Source organism: Panthera leo, chromosome C2 (genome assembly GCF_018350215.1).
Source record: "Panthera leo isolate Ple1 chromosome C2, P.leo_Ple1_pat1.1, whole genome shotgun sequence".
NCBI classification, from domain to species: domain Eukaryota; kingdom Metazoa; phylum Chordata; class Mammalia; order Carnivora; family Felidae; genus Panthera; species Panthera leo.
Genome location: NC_056687.1, coordinates 115,548,203 through 115,574,681, shown reverse-complemented (window position 1 = coordinate 115,574,681; position 26,479 = coordinate 115,548,203). Strand labels below are relative to the sequence as shown.

Here is a 26,479-nt window from a genome sequence, read left to right as displayed (position 1 = left end):
TACTTGATCAGTTGACAAAGCATTTGCTGCATGGTAGCAAGACTGAGTGTTTACACTTGCAAAAGAAATTGTCTGCTGCAGGCTAAGCACAGGTACTATTCATAGGTTTTTGCCAGTTTCTCAGAGAAGACCGGGACCTACGGGGGCACCAGAGATGTTGCAGTCCCAGTCCATAGCACAGGTTAATGCTTCCTTTGTGGGTTCTGCAACTCAGATCTCATCATCTCGGTGGGCTTTAGGCCAGGAAATTTCCCTTGTCTCCTGTAGTCATGGGAAACCCGCGTCCTGACCTATCATCACTTTGGAGGTATGGACATTCTGAGTGACCCACTCCCTGTTTTGGCTTCTGAGTGACCCAGGTGAGGCATTTAGCTGGTACCACTAAGCCTACCTCCATGGGGTGACCCCCATGGCTCTTTGCGTGGGAATATATTATGGTCAAATCTCAATCTTAGATAAGTGAAACATTGCCATTTATTAATCATGGCTAATAAGAGGGTCACAATCCCCAAAGTAATTGCAGCCAGGGACAGGCTTTGCAAGTGAGTTTGACATTTAATTTAAGAGATTGGCTGCTAATACCTATAACAACTTAGATGAATCACAAAGGCATTAGGCTGAGTAAAGGAAGGCATTTTCAGAAGGTTATATACTATTAGGTTCCATTTTTATACCATTCTCAAAAAGACAAAACTATAGAGATGGAGAAAAAAAATCACTGGTTATTAGGGGATGGGGTGGGGAAAGGAGTGACTCTAAATTGATAGGAGAGACTTCTGGGGGTAATGAAACTCTTCTGTATCCTGACCATAGTAGTGGTTACATGTACCTGTACATGTGTTAAAATTTCTTAGGACTATGCAACAAAACAATAACAGCATCAAACAAGTGAGTGCATGTGACCATTGGTGAAATTTGAATAAGGTCTGTAGTTTGGTTAATACTGTTGCAGTAATATCAATTTATTTATTTTGGTAATTCTATTATCAGCTAAGATGATATCCGTTGGGGAAGCTGGATGAAGGGTAACCAAAAATTCTCTGTACTATTTTTGCAACTTCCATGAAAGCCTAAAATTATTTTTAAAAAGTTTTTTTAAAAGTAGGAAATAGTAAGTACATTAGCAAGAGCCTCATTTTCAGTGGTTCACTATGTGTGGTCTTATTTTTCTAGATGAAAATATGATCAATACAACTCGATAAAAAGAAGTGACTTACAAGGACATGGTTATCTTGTAGAATTGTGAAGAATAATCTTCTGGCTTTGCCTGCACTATTTTGGGCATGGTCTTTGAGACACAGCCATTATGACATAGCTGATAGTAAAACGTTCTGTTGTCATTTCTGCCCACAGTTTGAGTCTTTTCCATTATCTAGCTGAATTCCTATGCCTGAGTGTCAGACTTAAAGATCCCATTGCCCAAGAGACACCTCTTAAAGTCTACCTGGTGAAAACATCACCAATCATTAGTATTCTGCCACACCATCTCTTCCTTCCTACCACTGCAACTATACTTTTCTACTGCTTTTCCCTACCTCAGTTGGTAGGGAACAGACTCACACAATCCTGTGAGTCATCCTCAACAGTTCTTTATTCCCAACATCCAGTGTGAACTAAGTTCCTCTGATTATATCTCTTAGATACATGCTGAATCTCGCCCTTCATTACACTGCCACTTCCTCAAGGCACTTCCTCAACTGTCCCATTTTGAAGTTATTTTTTTATTATTATTATTTATTTTGAGAGAGAAAGAGAGAGCAAGCATGGAAGGGGCAGAGAGACAGGGAATGGAGAGAATCCCAAGCAGGGTCTGTGCTGTCAGGCAGAGCCCCACGTGGGGCTTGACCTCACAAATTGTGAAATCATGACCCGAGCTGAGATCAAGAGTTGCTTAAGCCATCCAGGCACCCCTCAACTGTCCTATTTTAAAAGCCTGTGACTAGGATCTTTAATGGCAACTACATAACACTCAAGTGTATCAGGGTGGTCTTTGAACATGCAGATCTGATTCCACTCTTCAGAACCCTACTGCCCACTAAATTCTAGCCTGCCTTGTATAGAAGACAGTCCCTCAAAAATCCATCCCTCACCCAACTCTGTAGCCTAACATCTCATCACTTCCCTTTTGAAATGTATGCTTCAAAAACACTCAACTACTTCAAGGGAAACTTGTAGTTCCCTTTCACAGACTGTTTCCTCTGCACCAAACTCTCTTCTTAACCTTTTCCCCAGAACTCCTATTTATTTCCCAAAACCTGGCATGGTCACAATTTTCTCTGAAATCCTACCATTAGAATTAATTATCCCTTCAATACCTTGTATATATTTCTATTACTAAACATATACATATATTTTGATATATTTTGATATAAATTTATATTTATATATTATATATAAGTATATATAAATTATACATAATATATGTAAATATAATTTTATATACAAATATATATTTATATGTTATATATAAATACATATATAATATGTGTAAATATAAGTTTATATCTAACTATATTTATATATTATATATAAGTATATATAAATTATACATAATATATGTAAATATCAATTTTTATATATTTTTTCACATACCTATCTCCTCTGTCTGTGAACTCTGAATCTAACCATGCCCTTTCAGCTTCATACTCCTGGTGCCCAGCATACAATATAGTAGGTCTTAGTAAATGGATTGTTGAATAAATAAATGATTAATGAATAAATCAATGTTAAGCCTTGTACTTAACAGTGATATAAAAGAAAGCTGAATAATAAAGTTCTTAATATCTGATGCACTCTAACTTAGAGAACTTGTTTGTCTATTGCTTTTTTATAATGAAACACATACATAATAAAATAAGCCATACTGCTTTATAGTTGTTAAGCTGGAGTTATTAAACTCTAGTTCTTCTCTAGAAAAGAGGAACATTGTCAGCGTCTGTCAGGACTGTCTTCTATACAAGGCAGGCTAGAATTTAGTAGGCAATTTATGTAGTAAAAGGACTTTACCCAAAATAAGAATGTTAGCTACCCAACCTAGATGTTCGTTGGGTTGCATCTGTTTTGAGGTCACATTTGCCTTCAGCCCATCCCTGTGGCAGAGAAATGAAACACGACGTGCTGATAATGAATCAATAATATGTTGATACTGTGCATGGGGATTAATCAAGAGCACTCATTCTCTTTCAGGACAATTTCAAGCTGCCAGTAATCAGCAGAGCCATGCAAGCTGGAGAGCAAGCCAAGCACACACTTGACAGGGACAATCAAGCTGTACTTATGGATCTCCACAGTGAAATTCAGAAAAGGCCTTCCGGTCCCCAAGGCTGAAATGCACACAACCTTAGGTTAAATACCAATCCCCTCATTTTTTTCTTTGGGTCAGCTAGTGCACATCCAAATTACTTAACCTTGAGTTGCTTCTTTTGTAATAGAGACACTAACTTACCTTTTCCTTTATACTTGAGAGGAATATCTAATTAAAATAAAGATTTTCCCCTTCATTTAGATATAAATGCTTAATTCTTGCAGCTGACCATTTTATCACTTCTTGCATCCTCATTATATATAGAGTAAATATCAACTTCATAGAATAGAGTAAACCATTACAGCTCTGATTAAAGTGACCCTAACAATCTGGTGTTGATTGCCTCCTTCAGGGAGAATTCATTGATAAATAATAATATGAGGACACAAAAGATGCTGTTTTAGCTGCTTTTATGAAAAACAATACTTAGAAGTAACACAATATAAAAACTGATAAAAAACCATTTGTTCCTATTTTCATTTTCCCACTCAAAATTATATGAAGATACAGCATTCATTCTATTACACATGAAAAATAGAAAACAAAATAAGTTAAGGGAGTGTCCCATTGTCCCCAAGTTAGCTGTGTCCAGAATGTTAACTCAGTTCAACTACCTGTGTTCACAGAACGTATCTGCATCTCCCTGGACTTTACGACTACTACCCTCCAGACCTAATTCCATATCTGGACAGACAGTGCTCTTACGCAATACCACATGTTCCCTTGGCATGAAACCATGGATTGCACAAACCTCTGATCCCTGCCAGAAAAGTCTTCCAGTCTCAGTCTCTCCTATCCTATATTGTAGCAAATAAAATTCCTGTTGAATATTTACCAGATGTGCAAGACATCTTTCACATTGCCTTATAGGTCCATTTTTTTTACACATCTCCACCCTACTCCACCCTACTCCACTCCTGCCCCAAGAAGCTAAAGAATATGGGTTGCATTAATGCACAACTTTATCTTCTGGATTCTGGTTAGATTCAGCCAATTGGGAGCACCCAGAGGGGATGGGAAAAGGAAAGTAAAGTCATGATATTCATTCCTGAGGGTCAACTCCCTCTACCCAAGATCATGGCACCTACTGGGTGCCCTCTCTGTAGGTAATAGACACCTACTGTTACAGGCTACACTGTCAGGTGTGGTTTCTTGATATCATTCTCACACCTTTGTAAGAGGTTCCTTTACAACTAATTCCCCTCCAACTATCCATTTTCTCATTTGGATCCAAACTACTGCATGAAAGGAATAAAAAGAAGGAGTAGCATATAAAGCATTGGACATATCAAATAATGTGTGGTCTCCTCATCTCTCCCTCACCTCTATTCCTGCCTCATTTTCCAAAATCACGTTTAATGGCAATGCATAAGCATACAAACTTTCTTGTCAAAGCACTGTGACATTCTTCTTACTAAAATGTTGTTTAAAAATACATATCACTTAACTTTAGCACTAAATGATCACATATGCATCATGTCATATGTTACATTTGCAGAGCACATGAAGTGGTTTTTCTTAGGTCCTTTGTGATAATCCTTATCTCCTTAAAATGTAGAAATGCTCAAGAGAAACATTTGATATGCTACTGCCTAACTGAACATATTCTTACTGAAGATGCTGATATTCTTTCTATATGTGTCCAATAATTCTCTAATTAGTTTAAAAACTGATTGATAGCATACAGTTGGACCAGTCTACTGAGAAAGGACATTATCTTCTCCCTAACTTTGAAAATTATATTTCAAAAACCTTCACATACGAATGAGCTCATGATTGAGTACAATTTTCAAAAAAAAAAATTCAAAACATGACTCTCATATAAATATAAAATGAACACATATCAAAGATTTAATTAATTAAACAATTAATGAAAGAACCAGTAAGATGGAAAACTAGTTCAAAGGAGATTTTGATAAAGAGAAACAAATAATGACAAAGACACTCTCTCCTTAATCTGATCCCCATCAAGCCCCTCTCAGACCTCTAGGACTTGACCTTGGGCTTTAGTATTCTTTGTGAACAGGCCTGTATCACCCATTGCAGGAAGAATTTTGCCAAGTCAGTTTAGAAGGAGCTGCTACCCTCAATATTTGATCACCCACAAAACCTGATCAAATTCCATACCTTCTTACCCCTATAATATCTGATCTCCCCTAGCCTGTTTTCAGCAGAAAACCTCCCCACTAGTTTTGATACCTCCTCTTGGTAATTTTCTATCCACTGACACCCCCACCCTGTTCTTTGGCTGTAAATCCCCTCTTTTCCTTATGTTCAGAATTGAGCCCAATCTCTGTCTCCCCTATTGCAAAGTGCCATTGCACCAGTACTCTGAATAAAATCTTCCTTACTGTTTTTTAACAAGTGTCAGAATGATATTTCAAAATAGTCAAAGGAATGCTAAAATGGATTTGCTAATAAGATACAAAACTGCGTAAAATCTTATAGAGAAATAAAACTATAACATTTAGCACCATCTTTTCTCCTAGCTAGAAACACACAAGTTAACATGCAAATGGAAAATAGTAAAAAATGATGAAGTATCAAATGCATAAGACAATACAGGTGTATTCTCCTTTAAAATTTTTTTAATGTTTATTTATTTTTGAGAGAGAGAGAGAAAGAGAGAGAGATTGAGAGGATGTGATCGGGGGAGGGGCAGAGGAGAGAGAGAGAGACACAGAATCCAAAGATGAGCTGTTAGCACAGAGCCTGACGTGGGGCTCGAACTCACAGGCCACGAGATCATGACCTGAGCCCAAATCATACCCTTAACCGACTGAGCCACCCAGGTGTCCCAGGTGTATTCTCCTTTAACATTAAATAATTCTCAGATGAGTCCACTAAACAATGCCATTGAAAAGTCATTCAGTCATCCTCTATTTGTAAGTTTTATAAGTTTTGGACAACTTTCTTTATGGGACATGAAGTTGAGCTAGATGAGGTCATTAGTAAGCCTATATGCCATTCTCCAAATTTTTCATTTACTGAAATCAAAATGAAAGCAAAATCCTACAGAAGTATATCATAGCAAAATCTCCATTGATATTTTATTAAAAATAAAGAAGTGACTTTCTGTAACTTAGGATTCCTTGTGGTCTTCAACTTCTCTCTCTTTCTCAGGTCAGAATGAGCCATGTAAGTGAAGTTCATGAGATTCCTCCTCTTTTAAATAATTTTAATCAGCTTCTTTTATATATACTTTTATAGGTAACTAAATTATCAGAGCATAGAGCTGTTTTTCTATCTGTGCTGATGCTGCAACTCTCCTCACATGTGGAAAACTAAATTTTTAAACAGTTTATTCCACTAGATGCAGACTTTAAAACTACCATTTGCTTCTAGAAAGGGTTTTAAGGTTCCTTCTAACTGAGACTATTCCACAAAGTTTCCAAATATTTTCCTCTTTGGAGTATTTTTGAACACTTTTTAACATTATAGGACAAATTAGTTTATAAATAACAGAATTTTTCCTCAAAAAGAAAGGTAATAAAACTTAAGAGAATGTAAATAACAAAACTTATAAGGGTGAAAAATAAGGAAAAATATAGCTACAATAATGCTTAACCATATGCCAGAACAGTTAGGCCCATTACATACCATAATAGTTTGTCTTCACACCAGCTCCGCAACCTATGGCTTCATGAGGTAAATAGCAGCAAACCCAAACTCACACAGCTAACGAGTATGTATCAGGATGTGAATTACTATCCAACACTTTCCACCTCACCAGGCTGCCTTCTTAAGAAAGAATATATTCTCTATTTTTGTGACTGTCACACATTTGGCTTTATAGTGAGCAGCAGGTGGGACACTTCCAGCAATAGTAAAAAAATTAATTTACTTAAAGCAGGGATCAGTGAAGCCACCTGACTGGAACCCTTGGGCGCTCGTAACATAGATGCTGCCCCAGAGCAGCAGGAAGAGGACTCCAAAGCCAAGGAAGAACAAGGCCACCAAGGAGATGAGGAGCTCTTTGTAGATACCCCAAGTGTACTGGGTGGAGGTAGCCTAAGAAACGAAGAACCAGGAGTTAAAGAACATACCAGTAGCCAACAGCACCATGGTCAGATCGGGAAGACAGGTGGATTAACGGGCGGGTGTATCTCCTCATGGTCTCTGTCTCCATTTTGCCAGGTACAGGGTAATCCACTGCTCCGCCACTGGAATAACACATCGGCAGGATATAGTCTACGTTTTATAGCTACAAATTACAGTGGCACTAAAACAAAACAACCCATCAATTTAATCAATTTATGAATATCCATTGATTCTCAAGCATAACGCCTTCTCTGCCTTGTTGATTCTGGAAATAATTTCTTCCTGGAGACAAAATCAAAATATGCTATGCTATTTCCTCAACATTAGAAAGAAAACTGAACACACTTTTCCATATCTTTCTTTTTAAAGATGAAACGCTTCATGAATTTGCATGTCATTCTTGCACAGGGGCCAAGCTGATAATTTTCTATTATTCCAATTTTGGTAAATGTGCTATCAAACAAACACCATATCTTCTTGATTTTTTAACCAATACTTCATTAAAAATGTGAATGTAACAAAAAGAACAAACTTAAAACACTCTGCCTTGCAAAAAGGAAGCTCTTTGTTTCCTCTAAAATTTTGATGTCAAATCTAAAATGTTTTTGCTTTCCTGCAAAAGCATGCTTTTTCTCAGTTTTCACCTGCTGTGAGAATTATTCCTACATTATAATTAGTTCAGATAAATGAATGGCAAGATTGCTCTTCAGATTTTACTTTTTAAAGCTCATTTACATGATGGTCTATGATGACATGGTTATTAACAGTTTTTGGGCAATTAATTAAGGTAGTTGGTAGAGTTGTTAGCACAAAATGAAACTAAGAGGTTGTTTTAGTAAATCCTTCTGCTCAGGAGACATGATAGTGGCCATTAATCCACACTAACTAAATGAATAGTGCTGTTCTTTCTCTCACCCTCCTCTCTTTGGTAGGCACTGTATTATTTAGCAGATCTTTTTTACATTTAAAGTGTGAAGTCTTGGTATCCTTCAAACTACTGTCACATCCTTCTTCCCTCTTCTCCCCAAGCTATGAGGCATTGAGTCTGTACTGGCTGTTTTCTCTTTCTCAAGGAACTCTTTCTTTCATCTCGTTACAGGCTCCACCAGACAGAAGCATAGTACAGTCAAAACCCCAGTGGTAGTTTATGAGAAAAAAGGAATGCCTTTCTGAGGCTCAAGATTTCTCCACTTCCTTATATAGTCTCCTCCTCTTTTCCAGATATTCATCTAGGATTTTCCAGCATCAGTTCGTATTTCCTCTCTGGGACCCAGCTCGTGGCTGTTAGGGGGGCCTGAGTCTAGTAGTACTGTACAATATGTGTTGATGGAAGTGACAGATGGACTTTCCAGGTGAGCCAGTACAGGCCAGTGCTCAGCTTTTCATTCTCTCCTCTTGCCTGCCATAGCACTCCTGGAAAAGCCACAAGTCTGCTGCGGTACCACAAGTATCACAAACAAGGACATTTGTCCGAAAGCGTCACCAGACTCACAGAGGGCTTTGCCTTAGTTAGAAATAAAAGTTGCTGTGTTTAGCCACTAAGATTATTTAACATTATAGCACAATTAGTTTAATACAATGCCCCTTGAAAAGAACTTGAAGCAGGAAACCCTGAGACTGGTGCCTTCTTGGCTTATTTATTCAGGAGATCCTTACCTACTTGTGTTTCTAACTCACAACACCGTGCAATACGCCTTCAAAGATTCATTGCAATTCAGATAAATGCCAACAAATTTCTTTCAGCTTTATTGAGGAATAATTGACAAAATTGTAAGATATTTATTTTTTTAAATTTTTTAAAACATTTATTTATTTTTGAGAGACAGAGCATGAGTGGGGGATAAGCAGAGAGAGAAGGAGACACAGAATCTGAAGCACGCTCCAGACTCTGAGCTGTCAGCACAGAGCCCAATGCAGGGCAAGAACCCATGAACCGTGAGATCGTGACCTGAGCCGAAGTCAGATGCGTAACCAACTGAGCCACCCAGGTGCCCCAAAAGTTGTTTAAGATATTTAAAGTGCACTCTTTAAATTTCAGGGGCACCTGGGTGGCTCAGCATTAAGAGTCCCCACTTGAGCTCAGGTCATGATTGCACGGATTGTGAGTTTGATCCCCATGTCAGGTTCTGTGCTGGCAGCTCAGAGCCTGGAGCCTGCTTCAGATTCTGTCTCCTTACTTCTCTGCCACTCCCCCAATTGTGCTTTGTCTTTCTCTCTCAAAAAAAGAATAAACATTCAACAAAATTTTAAATTTCAACAAAAACTTATACATAGCAAATTTAAAGTACAGAAAAACATATTATTTTAAAAACAGATTGTAGTGGGGTGCCTGGGTGGTTCAGTCCAATGAGTATCCAACTCTTGATTTCAGTTCAGGTCATGATCCCAGGGTGGTGGGATCAAACTCTGTGTTGGGATCCATGCTGAGCATGGAGCCTGCTTGGGATTCTCTCTCTCACTCTCTCTACCCCTGCTCTCTGTCTCTCTCTCTCTAAATATTTTTTTTTTAATTTTAAAAAGTAAATAGGCTGTAGTTTTACCTGGCTGTACCAATAGAGCAGAAGAAATTTCTTTTAAAGAAACAACAGCTTTTGTTTGAAAATAAACAACTTCAGGGCCCTTTTTGTTATGAATGCCAAGTTCCCACCCCCAAACTCTCTCACACACAAACACACACCCAAACAGACAGCATTTGGATGGAAGATGTCTAAATTACTCTAGTTAAAGTAATTCAACTTTGAATGTCCCTTCAATAGAACCCTGGATTGGGGAAACAACCCTGGATACCCTGGATTGGTTACAGGAAGGGAGTTTGTGACAGAGACATAAGTTCAGTGAGAAGACTGCAGGAGACAGTCTGGGTGGAGACAAGGAATGAGGAATATTAGAAGGGTAGGTTCATCTGCAAGGGCTCTGTTTACATTGTTGCCTATTCTCTACCAGAGTATGATCCCCTCAGTGGTCCACAAACTTTTGGACTCTGTTTGTATTAAAACATTGGATATAGCTTTTAAAAACCTAATATCCATTGAAAGTTTCCATGACGTACATGCTTTTGTTGGTAGTGGACGGTTATTGTTTGCCCTGTCCAGGCTCTGTTTTCTGAGAGATATGCAAGCTAGAATACCTTGGATGAATTTTTAGATTGCGTATGAATAATAAACAAAGAGGCACTGAAGACTACAGCCACTCTGAACCTCTTAACCTTCCCATTCCACCTCTCCAGAGGTTTATGAATGAATAATTTTTAATTAATTACTCAATCAGTGAACCTTCCAAGAATCAGTTCTAATTTTCTTCCACTAAAAAAAAAGAACAGTAAAGGGAAGAAAAGAAAAAGGAAGAAAGAAAGAAACCTGTTACCACTACAGGTAAATTGATGCAGTGTCAGGAAATACGAAGGACCAAGAGAGGAGAAAATGGGCTTAAAACAGGTTTGGGAAAATGATTACGATTGAATTCCTCCTTGTCCTAAGTCCGTGTGTCACATGACTACAGAATCTCAGACAGCTCAAAATTAAACCACTAATATTAAGCTGTACACCTTTCTTCTCATGTAGGAGTTAGTCATCCATGTATCTTTAATTCTCTTTTAACATCTTCAATGGACTTTTTGTCAGAGGCAACACAGGAAAAAACAGACAGAAGGAAAGAAAAAAAATCTTAGAAAGAACATAGTGTGGTTAGAAATTTTTGTCTTGTAGTGGGCATGACCTAAGTAACATACAGTGTAAATCAGCCAAGCATTTGTGGCCTGAAAATGTTATAGAATTTCAAGGTCTCTTCCCGGAAAGTTGAGGTTTGGACAGTTCAGCTACATCTCGGTAACCTCTTGTACTGTAGTTGGGCTGTGCTGCATAAACAGCCGCTTATTGTTATATTTAAGATATTCTCTAAATATTTTCAATTGACAACTGACCTGTGATATTTCATAAAATCAAGTATACTTTGAAAATATTTCACATTAATATTTACTTTCAGCTGCATTATCTTCAAATATCAATAGTAAATAAAAGCATCAATACTTTATAAAAGGGTAATCTGCACAATAAGAATCCTTTCTTTTACAATAAAATTCTCAGATATATAGAAAAAAGTCTGCCTTATACCGTCCGATACTACCTCCCAAACCAGATCAGTTCATAAGATCCTTCTCTTTTTATCGGTATTTCTATTCAAATATACACACAAACTAAATGAATTTAGTTTACATGAAAATTGTTTTAAATCATGAATTATTGACACAATATACTTGTACTTTATGTGAGATGTTTTCACTAGAGAAAAAATATTTATGGTTATACTATGCAAAAATTGATTTTTTTCTCAATTCCCAGTCACGTTTTACTCTTCTAAATTTCATCACTTTAATATTTGGCATTTCTGTGGCCTAAAAAGACTAGAAGCATTTAAGATTTAATGAAGAGCTATTTACCTCTTAAATCTTCTTCCCTTGAGTAATGAAATAATTACCCTCCCATAATCATGGAAACGTGAAACTTGAATCTCAAATTGAGCTGTTGTGAGAAGGGTTAGTGATGCTGCATAGGTGATCACCATGGTAACATTGGAAATGGCACCGATGTCAAGCCAAGAGCACGGTATTTCTATTCCCACAAGAGCCCGACCAGGGACTGGAGATGAACTCTTGCATGGTCTCAGGAAAATGACTGAAAGCTAACATTTGCTGGGTTTCCCACTGGAGTATACACATCACCATTTTATATCATTCTCAGAGGAAGATGATTTTAAAATACAACAACGTATTCTCAATAGTTTTAATTAAAATTGCTTTGTAATGTTATATCATTATGGTACGTGTGTGTGTGTGTGTGTGTGTGTGTGTGTGTGTGTGTGTGTATGAACTTGCTGTACATTCAAACGAAGCCTAGCCCTAAGGAAGAACATGAAGATGTTAGGAAGGGAATTCACTAAAGCTTTATTCACATAATGGAGATAATTAAATAATTAGACATTCTTTAAAATATCAGAACAAGTTAACTCATTTTTAGCAGGATGGATTAGGAAGGTGTTTTATAAATCCTAAGGAGAATATGATTTACTTGGAACTGAAGAGGAATCATTGTGTCACTTTGGCCCTGGTGTGTGTATGTGTGCACTTTGTGTGTGTAAAACACATCTTATTTTAATCTCAGGGAATACAGGAAACACTGAATTGGACTGAATAGAGAAAAGACAAGTCAATGCTAATTAAAAACTAATATAAAATATGTATATAACATTTAGCATCATAATTTTCAAGTATATATAGTAACTTAAATTGGGATTACTTACAGTTCTTTGAAGAGAAAGAGCTCATACAATAAGTACATAATTACTATTTGTAATTAGCATACTAAATATTTGTACACAACTATGTGCTGGTAAAGTGCTTCAAAACAGTTTGTTCAACTAAGTAAATACACATTGCCCTTATAATCTTGCTTATGTTTTCTTTACTATTATTAAATAAATATTTCAATAATGTATAATTTATGCATTTATAATGTAATAACATATGTAAATGTAAAACAACATACAACAAATACAATAATACATATTTACCACAGCCATTGAAAAGGTAAACTTCAGCCCATCTCACCAATTCATTGATTCATACAATCAGTCAACAAATCATTGTTAAGAGCCTACCATGATGCACTGTGCTACATGTTGCAGATATAAAAAAAAAGTGAAAATAAGCACAGTAGTCTTGGAGTTTAAAGGTCCACTGGTGAAAGCAATAATCAAATATTTACACAAATAAATGTTAAAATCACAATTGTTGCAAGTTTTTATCAAGTAAAAGTACATGGTGGTCCATAAACTCCTATAGGAGAGAGATGTGACTCCTGAGAAGAGATCAGAACAAACTTCCCTAAGGAAGTGAAGCTGAGATGGAACGTACATACAGGAACGTGCTATGATCCTCCATATTCTAGAGTAAAATTTCTGACCCCTACGGTAATGGTATTAATTCACGTATCTTTCTACTAGTGAATCTGAACATTTTCCTATAGGCTTTTTTAATGAGCTGAATGTCACAAATTACTGTGTTATCTTTCTGACAACATCTTCATTCATCTACCTGGGCCAGTACTTCTTTTGCAGACTTAGTAGAAAGGTGTAAAGAACACTGCCTCATGAAATTCAATGCTTGCTGATTATTCCACAGATGTGTGTTATTTACCTACAGCTGTGGATTGAATTGTGTGCCTTCACAACAGATATGTTGAATTCCTAACCCCCAATACCTCATAACGTGCCCTTAATAGGAAATTGGGGCATTGCAGGTATACTAAGGTAAGAAGACATCATACTTGTGTGCAATCCAACCTGTATCCCTTGTAAAGACAAAACAACACACAAGGAGAACATCATGTGATGAGGAAGGTGGAGACTGGAGTTATGCAGCTGCAAACCAAGGAATGACAAAGATTTGTTGGCAAACTACTAGAAGCTGGGAAGAGACAAAGAAGGATGTCCTATTAGCTCTCAGAGGGAGTTCAGCCTTGACAATACCTTGATTTTGGACTTCTTTTCTCTAGAACTGTGAAACAATACATTTCTGTAGTTTTAAGCTGCCCAGTTTGTGGTACTTCATTACAAGAACCCTAAAGAACTAATACCACCAGGCACTATTCTATGCACTTACTAAATTGAGTGACATTACAAGGATTGTGATGACATAAAAAGTATGCTACTGGGACACCTAAGTGGCTCAATAAGTTGAGTGTCCAACTTCGGTTCAGGTCATGATCTCATGGTTCGTGAGTTCAAGCCCCATAGCTGGCTGTCTGCTGTCAGCAGGAGCCTGCTTTAGATCTTCTGTCCTCCTCTCTCTCTGCCCCTCCCCCACTGCTTCTCTCCCTTCCCCACACTCAAAAATAAACTTTAAAAAAAAGTATACTCCTTACCTCACAAGGGCTTCCAATAGATATGAATTTATTTACTTGAGGATGATGAAGAACATATTACTTTTTTATGTTTATTTTTTAAGAGAGAGACAGACAGAGAGAGAGAGAGAGACAGAGAGAGAGAGAGAGAGAGAGAGCAAGCAGGGGAAGGCCAGAGAGAGAGGGAGACACAGAATCTGATCTGTCAGCACAGAGCCTGACCCAGGGCTTGAACCCACAGACCTCGAGATCATGACCTGAGCCAAAGTCAGACACTTAACCAACTGAGTCACCCAGATGCCCAAGAACATATTACTTTTTGATGAATATGTGGTAGAAATCACAAATAGTTGCATAATATAACAAATGAGGAGATACTTGAATTTAAAGGGAGTACAGAGACTCTATGGGGCACACATCTTCAAATCTTCTCATGTAAACGAGAATTGATGTCCCAAACAGAACAGTCTCTCTCATGAGAGATGAACAGAATTAAAGCAGAATTTCTGATCGCATCAACACCAAAAAAATATCATGTACAATTAAAGGCGTCCATACACACATAGATAGAGGTTTAGTCAATTACAAATTCCCCTGCTTCTAGAGATTGAGGTCAAACACTCTAGGTTGTATGAATAATGGTGTAGTAATTTAATTGCTAATTCCATTGTAACATATATTAAAATAATAGACTATAATGGAATGGTATGGGAGTAGACATAATAAAATGCAGTAATTTATAATGTAAATAAAGGCAGTGAGTGGCATACACAATGGGCCAAATTCTGCTCTTGGGGCAACACACAAGGGTCTTATTAACTTTAGAATTAGCTGTGTTCACTCATATGAATAAGATGATTCTCAAAAGCAGTCTTTTTTCCCTCAATGAACTATCTGATGAAGATTTATATTTTTTATATAAATCATATGAAATGTGTGTATATATATATATGTTTATATATATATAAATTTTGTCCTAGTCATGTTTGAAATTAGTGAGTTAGTTCATATCCATTAGCTTCATTTTTTTCATTGGCTTTTGTGATAGATGAAAAAAAAAATGACCACAAATCCCTCTTCTCTCTCTATGCATACCCTTTGCAATGTGGCTTTATAGCTTTTCCCATCAAAAAGTGAAGACTTTTGGAGTGTTTGGGTGACTCAGTCAGTTAAGCGTTCGACTTCAGCTCAGGTCATGATATCACGGTTGGTGAGTTTGGGTCTACATGGGGCTCTGTGCTGACAGCTAGAAGCCTGGATCCTGCTTCGGATTCTGTCTCCCTCTCTCTGCCCCTCCTTGCTTATACACTGTGTGTGTGTGTCTCTCTCTCTCAATAATAAAGAAACATTAAAAAAAATTTTTTTTAAGTGAAGACTTTTTTTTCACCTCTTGCATCTGAGCTTGGCCTTATACCTTGCTCTGGTCAATGGAATGTTAGAGACACATGAATAGTGTTTGCTTATTGAAGATTGCCCTTTTTGCTGTGAGGAAACCTTCTGCCACCATACGAACAAGCCTAGACTAGCCTACTGAAGGTTGGGAGACCATTTGTAGAGAAAATCCCCAGAATCCTAGCCATTCCTGTTGAGGAACTAGATCATCCAGACCCAAGCTGGGACCCTAAAAATGCCTAGCCAACCCACAATAGTACGAGAAACAATTTTTATTTTTTAGCTGCTTAGTATTGGGGTTGGTTATACAGCAAAGGCTAACATACATGCTCTAAAAATCACTAGTTGTGATACTATCAGAATGCCTACTATGTATATATGCATGTGTCCTAAGCACTTTGCAGATATTAACCCATTTAATACAACAACTCTGTGAAGTAGCAGTTGTATTATTATAATAACCCCCATTTTGCAGATATGGAGACTGAGGTTGTACAGGTAGTAAGTAGAGGAGCCAAGATGCAAATCCAACCAGTTTTGTCTCAGAGTCCATCCTGTTATCCACCTTTAATGTATAGCTTATATAGCAATTAAGAAAATAAGAAGTACAAATCTCTAATGAAATTTTGGAATGCTATACCTTCACTACCAACTAAATAAATGTATGATGAAATAAGATACTTTTTCATTTTAACATTTGGCATAGTTATTCTATAACAATAATATCTAGAGTTTGAATAACTTCCTTGAAAAATGAATTACCACACACTATTCTTGGGAAATTATTTCATGTAATAATTCACTTCTGGAGATATACATATCTTGGAAATAACTGAAATACAAGAATGCTCCTTAAAATATCATTCAGAATAGAAATTGGAAACAATCTAAATTTCTAACAATGGGTGAATTACTAAGTAAATCTTGGCACAGGGAATATAATGCAATTATGAAAATGTTGGATATGCAATGCTTTTAGTAAGGAGAGGAAATACTTAAGGGATAATGGCAAGTAGAAAAAATAGAATGTGGAATTATACATTTATTAACATTAAACCATGAAAATATACAGAGAAGAAAGGCAGGAAGGATGTTAAAATATTAACAGGTTTACCTCTAGATGTAAGATTAGGGATGACTTTTTAAAATCCTTAATTCTATTTTGTTGTTATTTCTCAAATATGGAGATCCTTTTGTTTCCTTTGTACGATACAGCTCTGCAGTTCCAGAAGGTATTAGAACTTTCCTATCTAATAGAGCAGGATGGAGATCAAGGAAGAGGCTATAGTTACTCCTTGCTGACCCAGGAATTTTGCTGTGAACTTGGGCAGGTTAACATGACTGAGCCCTGAACTGGTTGGATTGGTAAAATGCAAACCCAGAGCCAGGCCTTTTCTCTCCAGCTTGCTACTCTGCTTAAAGACGGAAAATAGATGCTTCAACCCCCTGGTCCTGGGTCTCAGACAGCCCATGGCTCCAGGCTCTGTTACAGGGAGAAGCAGCCCCTAATTACCTGAATCTCATTCCTTATGCCAGATGTTCCCAGCAATAGGTAATAAATAAATGAATTAATGCTTCAAAAAGGAGGGAACCCGTTCTGAGGGGTAAAACATGTGAGGAAGTCATCTATTCCCCATGACTGCTCTTTAGGCTGAGGACTGTAATATATGGAAGAACTGAGCACCATGAACTCCTTTAACCTAGGAATGGGGTCCTTTGCATGCTCTGCAGCTATAATTGGGGTTAAGCAGCTGAGATCTTTCTCCACCTTAACCCTAAAACCATATGACTAATTTCACTCATTATTAACCAATTCTCTAGAACCCTTTGAGGAATGCTTTGTAATTTCTTTCCTATTTAGAGAAGTACTTCTTCCTCGAGGATACCGCTCTGGTGACTTTTTTTGGGTTCCTCTCAATTAGATACTACAACTCTAAAACCTTGAGGAACATTCATGTAGTCTCATGACTTATCTTCAACAGAACCACAGCAGGGCGCACCAGAGCGTGTCACTGAAGGCCCAGTCAACAATCAGGCCTGGTACATGCCTTGCACCCCAGGTGTGGAAAGGCATTCCAAGCCCAGCTGATTACTGACCTTTCCCCTTTCCTGCTTTCCCTGGATATCCCAAGCCAGGCAGGCTTGAGGCCTCTGGTGAACCAGGAGCTTCCCTAATCTGGGATTCGAGGGCCAAGTTCTTGCTGGGCACAAAGGAACTGGAGCCAGAAAACTTACTGGACTTGGACAAGGGGAGAACTGGTATGTCTACTCAATGTCCAAGTCAGTTTAGTCAATTTCATTTGGATTCTAGAGACAGGAGATGTATTAAGAAAGACTCTACTTATAAACTTAGGAGGCTATCAGGGGCTTGCTCACTAACTAGAGTTATCCCAGGTAGGAGCTGCTCAAGGTTACGTTACTAAGGCCCACACATGTCTCTAGCCTCCAGGGACTCTGGCCTGTATGGAGACTTAGACTCCTTGAAAGAGAAGGTTCAGAGCAAAGGCCATCTCCACAAGTACAGCAGCTCTGCCTTTCCTTTAGCACTGGGAGTAAGCCAACAGGCCAACAGCACCTGCTCCCAATGTCATTCTGGCTTCTGAAGGCACTGTCTTAAAGAGGCAGGTCCTCCTCCTGTACAGAGAGGAGCCCTTGTCACCTGCCTTGGTCATGTCTCATCATCTTGGTACTCTTCAATGATACATAGCTGCTAATGTCATAATACATCATTAGAATGCATTTTCTCGATAGATAATAAGCTCTCCCAGGAGAATGTGAGCTCTTTTGCTTTATTTATTTTCAGTTTATTTATTTATTTTTTGAGGCAGAGAGAGAGAGCGTGCATGCATGTAAGCAGGGGAGGGGCAGAGAGAGGGAGAGAGAAAATCCCAAGCAGGCATCAGCACAGAGACCCACATGGGGCTCAATCCCATTAACCATAAGATCATGACCTGAGCTGAAATCAGGAATCAGATGTTTAACCAACTGAGTCACCCCTCTCTTTTGCTTTAAAATTAACTATATGAGGACAAAGACTTTATCTGTTTTATTTATTATTTTATTCTCAATGCCTAGGACAGTATCTGCTATATTAGAGTACCCAACAAATATTTGTGAAATGAATGATTAAAAGAAAATATTTTTCTTTTTCTTTCCTTCTTTTCTTTTTTCTTTTCTTTCTTTTTTTTTTTTTTTTTCTAGAGAGGGAGAGCAAGCAGGGAAGGGGCAGAGAGAGTGGGAGAGTGAGAATCTTAAGCAGGCTCCACACTCAGCGCCGAGCCCAATGCGGGGTTCGATCTCACAACTGTGAGGCCATGACCTGAGCTGAAGTCAAGAGTCAGGTGTTTAATCATCTGGGCCACTCAGGTGCCCCAAGACTATTTTTCAAAAGGAAGTTACTTGGAGTGATATCAACAGACAGGCCATATATTTACTTTAAAAATGTAGGCATAAGATTTAATAAAATTGTAGAAATGTATTCTGAATGACAACTACAGTGACTCTGCAATAAAACAAATATTCTTTATAAAATTAGGATGTTAGCACATAAGTAAAATAACATGTTTAAGCAAAATTTTTAGGATATTCAACAGTGGCTAATGTAATTGGCAGTTCAATTATTAAAAATTGGAGACTGTTATGTTCTTAGAGAATTTTATTAAGTCTGGCAACTTCTATGGTTGTGGACAGAAGGTGCACTTCTCCCTATGCATCAAAGTAGCAAGGATGGGTGGTGCTCTTTAGGCAAGTGTCTCGTTGGTCACCAGGTTGTGTCCTCTTGGCTCTCACTGTCATACTGCAGGACAACATTAACACAGGGCCTGCATCCCCACTAGGATTGTCAGAAATACCTTGTGGCGTCATAAACCATCATCTGGTAGAACATCTGGTGCTGTTTGCAGCCCACAGAAACATACAGATGTGGTGGCCAGCAACTCACGTCGCAATTGCTTCAATTATTTAACCACATATGGATAGAGTGCCGCGTGCTGGTTTTCAGAATGCATTACTTGAACACCTATGTGCATATAAAGAGAGTTGCTTCATGCATGCTGCCATAACCACTGAAGCATATCACTCTTAGTCACAGAGGAAAAGATATTATCATGTGTTATACTCATCTGATTAGTAGTACATGTCAATTACATTGGTGTTTTGCCTGAAAGTCGGGATGAAATTTTATGCTTGCTGTGGAGTGGCAGACATATTTTCCCTTGGGTGACCACAGGAAGAGTGCCAAGAAGTGCATTTTGATTAGTTTGCTGTATTCATGGACTTGCTTTCTGAGGCTTTCATTTTTTTTTAAGTGAATTGGTATGGAGGAATCTTGCAAAAACCTAGATTTTTTTAGGAAGTTCATTTGCTAATTCCACGAGGAGTGATGGCAGGTGTTGGAATATGTAAAATTACCCCTGATTTTGTGTATAAAAAAATCTTTGATAAGTACTAATATTTCTATGCTTGGCAGTGTTCATCTTCAAAGACTTCATTTCGAGTTTACCTTTAATTTAGGACAAAGATGAGGACATTCAACTAAGGAGATTGACAGAGGAGAGAAAGTGAATTGAAGGCAATTAATAATATGTCAACCGATGAGTGCAAACTTCACACAAAACAATGATAAGTTAGTTTGCCAAAAGCAAGCTTTCTTAAACTCTCTCTAAAAATGATAGGTTGAAACTAGTTGTCCATTCATTCGCTAGACATTTATTAAATAAGCATTACATGCAAAGTACTGATTCCAAGATAAGAGAACACAAAAAGCATAGAATTGTGTGGGACACAAAAAGAAAATACGTTAGTTTTGACAGCTACAGCAAAAGCCCACTTATCCCATAAAATTTAGCCCTGTGGATACTTGTTTATTTGAAACTTATTAAAAAAGTCATAGATACACCTTTATTTACCAATCTTTTAATTTAGAACCAAGGTCTTTCCTCTGAGTTAAATCTGGTGATCAGACTAATGTTGTCTTTAACAGCTTTAAAGTAAATACTTAAAAATGCTTGTAAAGAAATCTGAGCAAGGAATCCTTTTAGATTTTTCTAATCCTGTACCCTCCCCTCAACAAAACAATCTTGTCTTCAATATCTCTTATTCAAAAAAACAAACAAAAAACCCCACAAAGACCTTTTAGTGATTCTGTTTATGAAATCTTTCCAGGGCATTCTAATTAGTTTTCATAGAAACAACAAGTTTTTTTTATATAATGCTTCATTTATATAATGTTTAGTTATATTTTGCAATTATTCTAAGAGCATAACAGACATATACAGGCTGGAAACATACATATAGGACTCACATTCAATTAGTAGGGGCAGAAATGCAGGGACATCTTGAGAATAACATTAAAATGCAGAGGCATTGGTTAATAAGTTTTTTATGGGGAATAGAGAACATTGAACTAGACTGCCAATTTGCTAGGATATTCTCCAAGAAAATCAAACATCAGATACAGTAGAACAACGTTTCTTTTGGGATCTTTGTCCATAGGACAGAATAATTTTTATATTGGTAAAAGCCAGGGATAATTTGAAAATATCTTCAGTATTTCTATAAAAGCTCTAGAATAAAATCAATACTGAAACAAATGTGTATAAAACTTTGTCAGACAGCTACAAGACACAATATCGTATCTTCCAAAAAATGGGAATATTGGCATGTTCAGAGATCCTGCCGACACGAAAGCAAGATGCAAATTACAAGGTAATTTTACACTGGTAGAACACTGTTTCTTTTTAGAGAATAAAACATATCCTCTATGGCAAGTAAGTCTCATGATTGGAGAATATATCTATCGCAAAAAGAAATTTGGTTACCGACTGAATAATTCAATGTATATTTACTAGACTATGAATCTTCCTCGCCATACTGGAATCTTAACAGTCAGGATTCTGTTTCCTTCCTCTTTATATTTCCAGCACATAGGACACTGACTCACATATAGAAGACCTTCAAATAAAATGTGAGGGTGAATGTACTAAAGCGCATTACCAGGATATCAGAGCAAAGTTGTTCACCACGCATTGTTAGATGAACAGATCTGCTAGATGTAGAATAACCCTCAATTAATATACCCTTTTTATCACTCAAGGACTGGTCAGAAAAACAGAAATGGCTCTAAATCTTATAAAGAAGTACTTTAACATGAAAGATTGTTAAGGTAGGCTGAAAATCAACCCAGAGATTAGTAGTACCAAAAAGTCAGTACAAGTACTAAGACTGGGGGACAAAAGGAGGAAATCCAGAATCCAGAAGCAGACTAATGAATGAGTGTGCATTCTGGAAGTAGGAGATCCTCCCTGCTAGGTGACAGAACAAGGGAGATAGAAGCTTTCCAATAGGATCTACAGGCACAGAGAAAAATTAGTCCTTTTAGGAACAGCAAAAGAAGGACTTCTCTCACCCTCCCATGGTCAGGACTATCTTGTAAGTCTTGGACCCTCGGAAGGAGTAAAGGGCCTTGGAAATAAATTTCAGTGTGATAAAGAAATGAAAGAAAGGGCAGGTAAGAAATTGTCAGACAGGCATCTGGGTGGCTCAGTTCACTAAACATCCCACTTTGGCTCAAGTCATGATCTCATGTTTCCTGAGTTTGAGCCTCACCTCAGGCTCTGTGCTGACAGCTCAGAGCCTGGACCCTGCTTCAGATTCTGTGTCTCCCTCTCTCTTTGCCCATCACCTACTCTCACTCTGTTCCTCTCTCTCAAAAATAAAAACATTAAAAAAATTAAAAAATAAACTGGCAGAATTTTAGTGGTTTCCAAATAAGATGCAGTCCAAGGTATATAAAATTGATTATTGGTTTGCAGGAAGAAAATATGAAACATTCTTTTATTACTCATTTTTATCTAAGATTAGAAAGAAATCAAACCTTATTATTATTTAAGAGTTGAATTGATCTTGACATTGTCGCTTAGTTTCTACGTCAGATGGGTATGTGTCCTTTACGTAATGTGATAAATGAGTGTGAAGCAAACAGAATACCCAGGGTAGGTTGACGTGTGGTGGGGGGCCTTATTCTTTGTCTGTTTTTAACATACTGCACAATTCTACAAGAGTTTTGCCTGAGTATCTGGATTTATGAGTTGCAGTTACTAATTTTGACTATACTTACCCACATACAGCGGATACTGAATTAAAAAGATTGACAATAATTCTAATAATGTGAACACAGGTAAATAATAGGAAATAGAGCTAATGAAAGCCGACAGCAACCATTTTATGAGGTAAACCATAACAAGTTAATCAGAATGGACCAAAAAAAATTGGCCCCAAATTTCAAAATTATATAAAAGACTATTTGAAATATAAATTCACTTAAATTATTCATAAAAAATAATTTTTCCTTAGGTTCATATCTTACCTTTCAAATTAGCATATTTTGGTATTGTAGAGATAGATCTTAACCCTTACATATTTTGCTTAACAAAAATTCTAATCTCTCTTTTAAAAATTTTGTTTCTAATACATATATTAATATATACTAGATATATATATTCTCTATATATTCTATAGATAGATAGATAGATAGATGACAGATATAGAGATATTTTGGTACTGGCTAATAAGTCCTGGTTAGAGTGAGATATTATGAACTATATTTAATAGTATTTGTGAAAAGAGGTTTTTTTCTTATAATAAAGTTTATTTACCCAGAAATGTTCATTTTCTTTTTAAACTTTATTTATTTATTTTGAGAGAGAGAGAGAAAGAGAGAGAGAGAAGGACAGAGAGAGAGGGAGAGAATCCCAAGTAGGCTCCATACTATCAGCATGGAGCTCAGAGCCCCCAAAATTTTATTTTTAAACAGTGCTAAAATTTAACAGCTTATGATAAAATTGCAAACTAAGATTTATTTCAAGGTATTTAATTTAAAAGAAAACTCATATTTCATGGCTCCTAGGTGGCTCAGTAAGTTAAGTCTCTGACTCTGGCTCAGGTCATGATCTCGCGGTTGGTGAGCTCGAGCCCCACGTCGGCTGTGCTGATAGCTTAGAGCCTGGAGCCTGCTTAGGATTCTGTATCTCCCTCTCTCTCTGCCCCTCGCCCACTCACTCTCTCTCTCTCTCTCTCCCTCTCTCTCTCTCTCTCAAAACTAAATAAACATTAAAAAAAGAAAAGAAAACCCATATTTTAGAACAACTTAGACTAAAAATCTGTTATTAACGTAAACAACCAGACCCACCTTTCCAATTGGGACTCAATTTTCAGATTTACACTGTATTGTGTCCTATATCCCACCAATTTTCTTCTCTATTCTCTTAAATGCTTTTAATGTCTTTTTATAAGGATTGATGTTATTTATAAGGATGACATTTTATAAGGATTGATGAGTATTTCTGTACACACTGGACTCCCAAGTGTGGACCACTTCCTGTGGACTGTAACCATCAATCTTCCAGCCAAATTAACTAGCACTGTAAAACTTCATTGGTTCTTGGGTCAATGTCAAAAATTGAGAAGAGTCTGAGGTGCTATTCCACTTGTCCCCTAAAAAGTTAGCCTGTAAAAGTTTTATGGAAGTTAGCAGAAGACATGAGACTCCTGGCTCAAAGAAAAAGGATTTTATTACTTAAGGTGCAGCACACAAGCATAAGCTTCATGTTTGAATCAGTACCCCCTTCCTCCCCAAGTGCCACTGGGACAAGGATGAATAGTCCAAGAAGAGGGTGCATATTCAGTGGTTCTGTATGTCTGCTTGGGAAACCCCAGTCTTTTATAATGGACTATGAGCAAAATTGCTTGACCTTTGGCCTGGAGGTAGATATTACCTTTATTATACTGGATAGCCACAAACTTGCTCTCTGCTCCAGAAAGAAACACTATCTCTATCTTCCAAGGTGATTCACTATACAAACATCCTTGAAAAGATAGTCTTGGACAAAAGATAGCCAGTGCCTGTGCTCATACAATGTGCAGAAACATGGGAGATACAAAGAGAATGGTCTATCTCCCAACACTCAAGTAGCCCAGATATATAAATTCATATTTTGGGGGGGGGGGGGGAGAATGGAAAGAGTGAGAGCAAAACTGTTATTAGATTGTCTCTCTTTTTGCTCAAAGGATTCTTAAAATTCAAATTCTTAAAGTGAAGTATTATTAATCATATTTAGTGATAGCAGTCCATGCAGCTAATTGAAAGATAAGTATAAATATATATGTTAGGGATGTATTAATTGGAAAGAAGAGCCTTACTAGTAAAAGTTTAAGATTTATAAAAGTTTGCATGTTGCTGTTATTGTAACCAACTATTAGGCTGCAAAACAATTCAGAAGAAAATGGCCAAGGCCTCCATCAAGGAGGAGGACAGTAAAAGAGGGAACCTAGGCTGTGGAATCAAGTAGATCTGGGTCGCATTCCCAGTTCTCTGAAACAAAGGCAGGCAAACGAATTTCTGTATGTCTCAGTTACCCTTAACTTCTGAAAAATATAACAATTTTTTTTAAAAATAAAAGATACCTCCTACTGCTGTTAAAATAAGGTAGAAAATTAGTATTTTTAAGAGTATAACAAAATTGCAATTGTAGACAGAAAAAAATTAGAAAAAGATTAGTTGCCATTTTAATCTTAATTTTATACGAATATCGATTTAATTAAACTAAAAGAGAACAGAGGTTATACACTCTGTTATGTCTGTGATTTTTTTTTAAGTTTTTTAAAATTTATTTTGAGAGAGAGAGAGAGTATGCGCGTGTGCCAGTGGGGGAGGGGCAGAGAGAGAGAGAGAGAGAGAGAGACAGAATCTCAAGCAGGCTCCACACTGTCTGCACAGCGACCAATGCAGGGCTTGAACCCATGAACCATGTGATCATGACCTGAGTCTAAATCAAGAGTCAGATGCTCAACCTACTCAACCTCATGTCTGTGATTTCTAAAAGTAGAAAAAGGGAAATTCTGAAAGTGGCAAAGGGGAAATACAAATTTCATAGAATAGAATAGTAAAAGGATATTTCAATTAAAAGTATGCTTCATGACTAAATGTGAATATAAACCAAAAACTTGGTGAATATTTCATGAACTTCCAAGCTATCAAAAATGTAATTTATAAAAGACTGAGCAAAAAAATCATAGTTTCCACTTTTGCTGTAGGATAGTTGCTTTAGGAAAGACTGATGGATTGTTTTCTTTTGCCTTGTCTCTCCCACTCTCCTCCCAAAACATTAGAATTGCCATGGCACTTTTTTCCATCCTTAATTTCTAGTTTCTGATTGTCAGTCTCATATGCCCGCTGCTTGTGACATCCCAAATCTCTTCCCATGGAGATAGTGGCTTGTGATGTCTTAATTAAATGCACTGAGGTTTGAACATTTCAAGAATAAATGATCATTCTAGGAGCCCATCTAAATACAAGTGAAAATAAAACATATTGTGCATAAATGAATAAATTATATACAAAGTAAATTATAGACAAAAATGAGAGATAACATGTAAAGGATGGATAATACCATCACTTTTCTGAGAGCTCGCGTTATTGCAACTACATTTATTTAACATTTCATATGAACAAGAATAAATGCATTAAATGTTACTTTGTTACCTGTGGCTCCAATGAATTCCACTTATATATTCTTAATTTGCTAATGTTCTAGGGGCTGGGTTTTGGAAACATCAGTTATTTAGATTTCTTTTGAAAAATCTGTTCAGAAATACGTTTCTTTTGCAATAGGAGCTACAAAAAGTATTACATTAAGATTTTGTCAATTACTTTGGTGAAATTCATCTCTTATCTTTTAGATCATTTTTTAAGCTTTGCATTTATATTTTAAATATACTAGTTACACCAGAAAGTAAAACAGTGGTTCCCTCTAGCTAAGTCACCATTAAAACCACTACATGAGCCAAC

General features: G+C 37.0%; 1 long non-coding RNA gene and 1 other non-coding gene across 2 annotated transcripts in view; both read right to left on the bottom strand.

The window, feature by feature from the left end:
* LOC122229704 overlaps positions 1-26,479 on the bottom strand; it is a 211,622-nt gene that overhangs the window by 114,455 nt on the left and 70,688 nt on the right. The window contains exon 2 of the long non-coding RNA XR_006207107.1: positions 7,351-7,467. This is a non-coding gene — a long non-coding RNA (uncharacterized LOC122229704). The remainder of the gene's footprint in view (positions 1-7,350; positions 7,468-26,479) is intronic.
* Positions 7,709-7,813, bottom strand: LOC122199003. Its single transcript, XR_006193284.1, has one exon. It is a non-coding gene; the product is annotated as a U6 spliceosomal RNA (small nuclear RNA).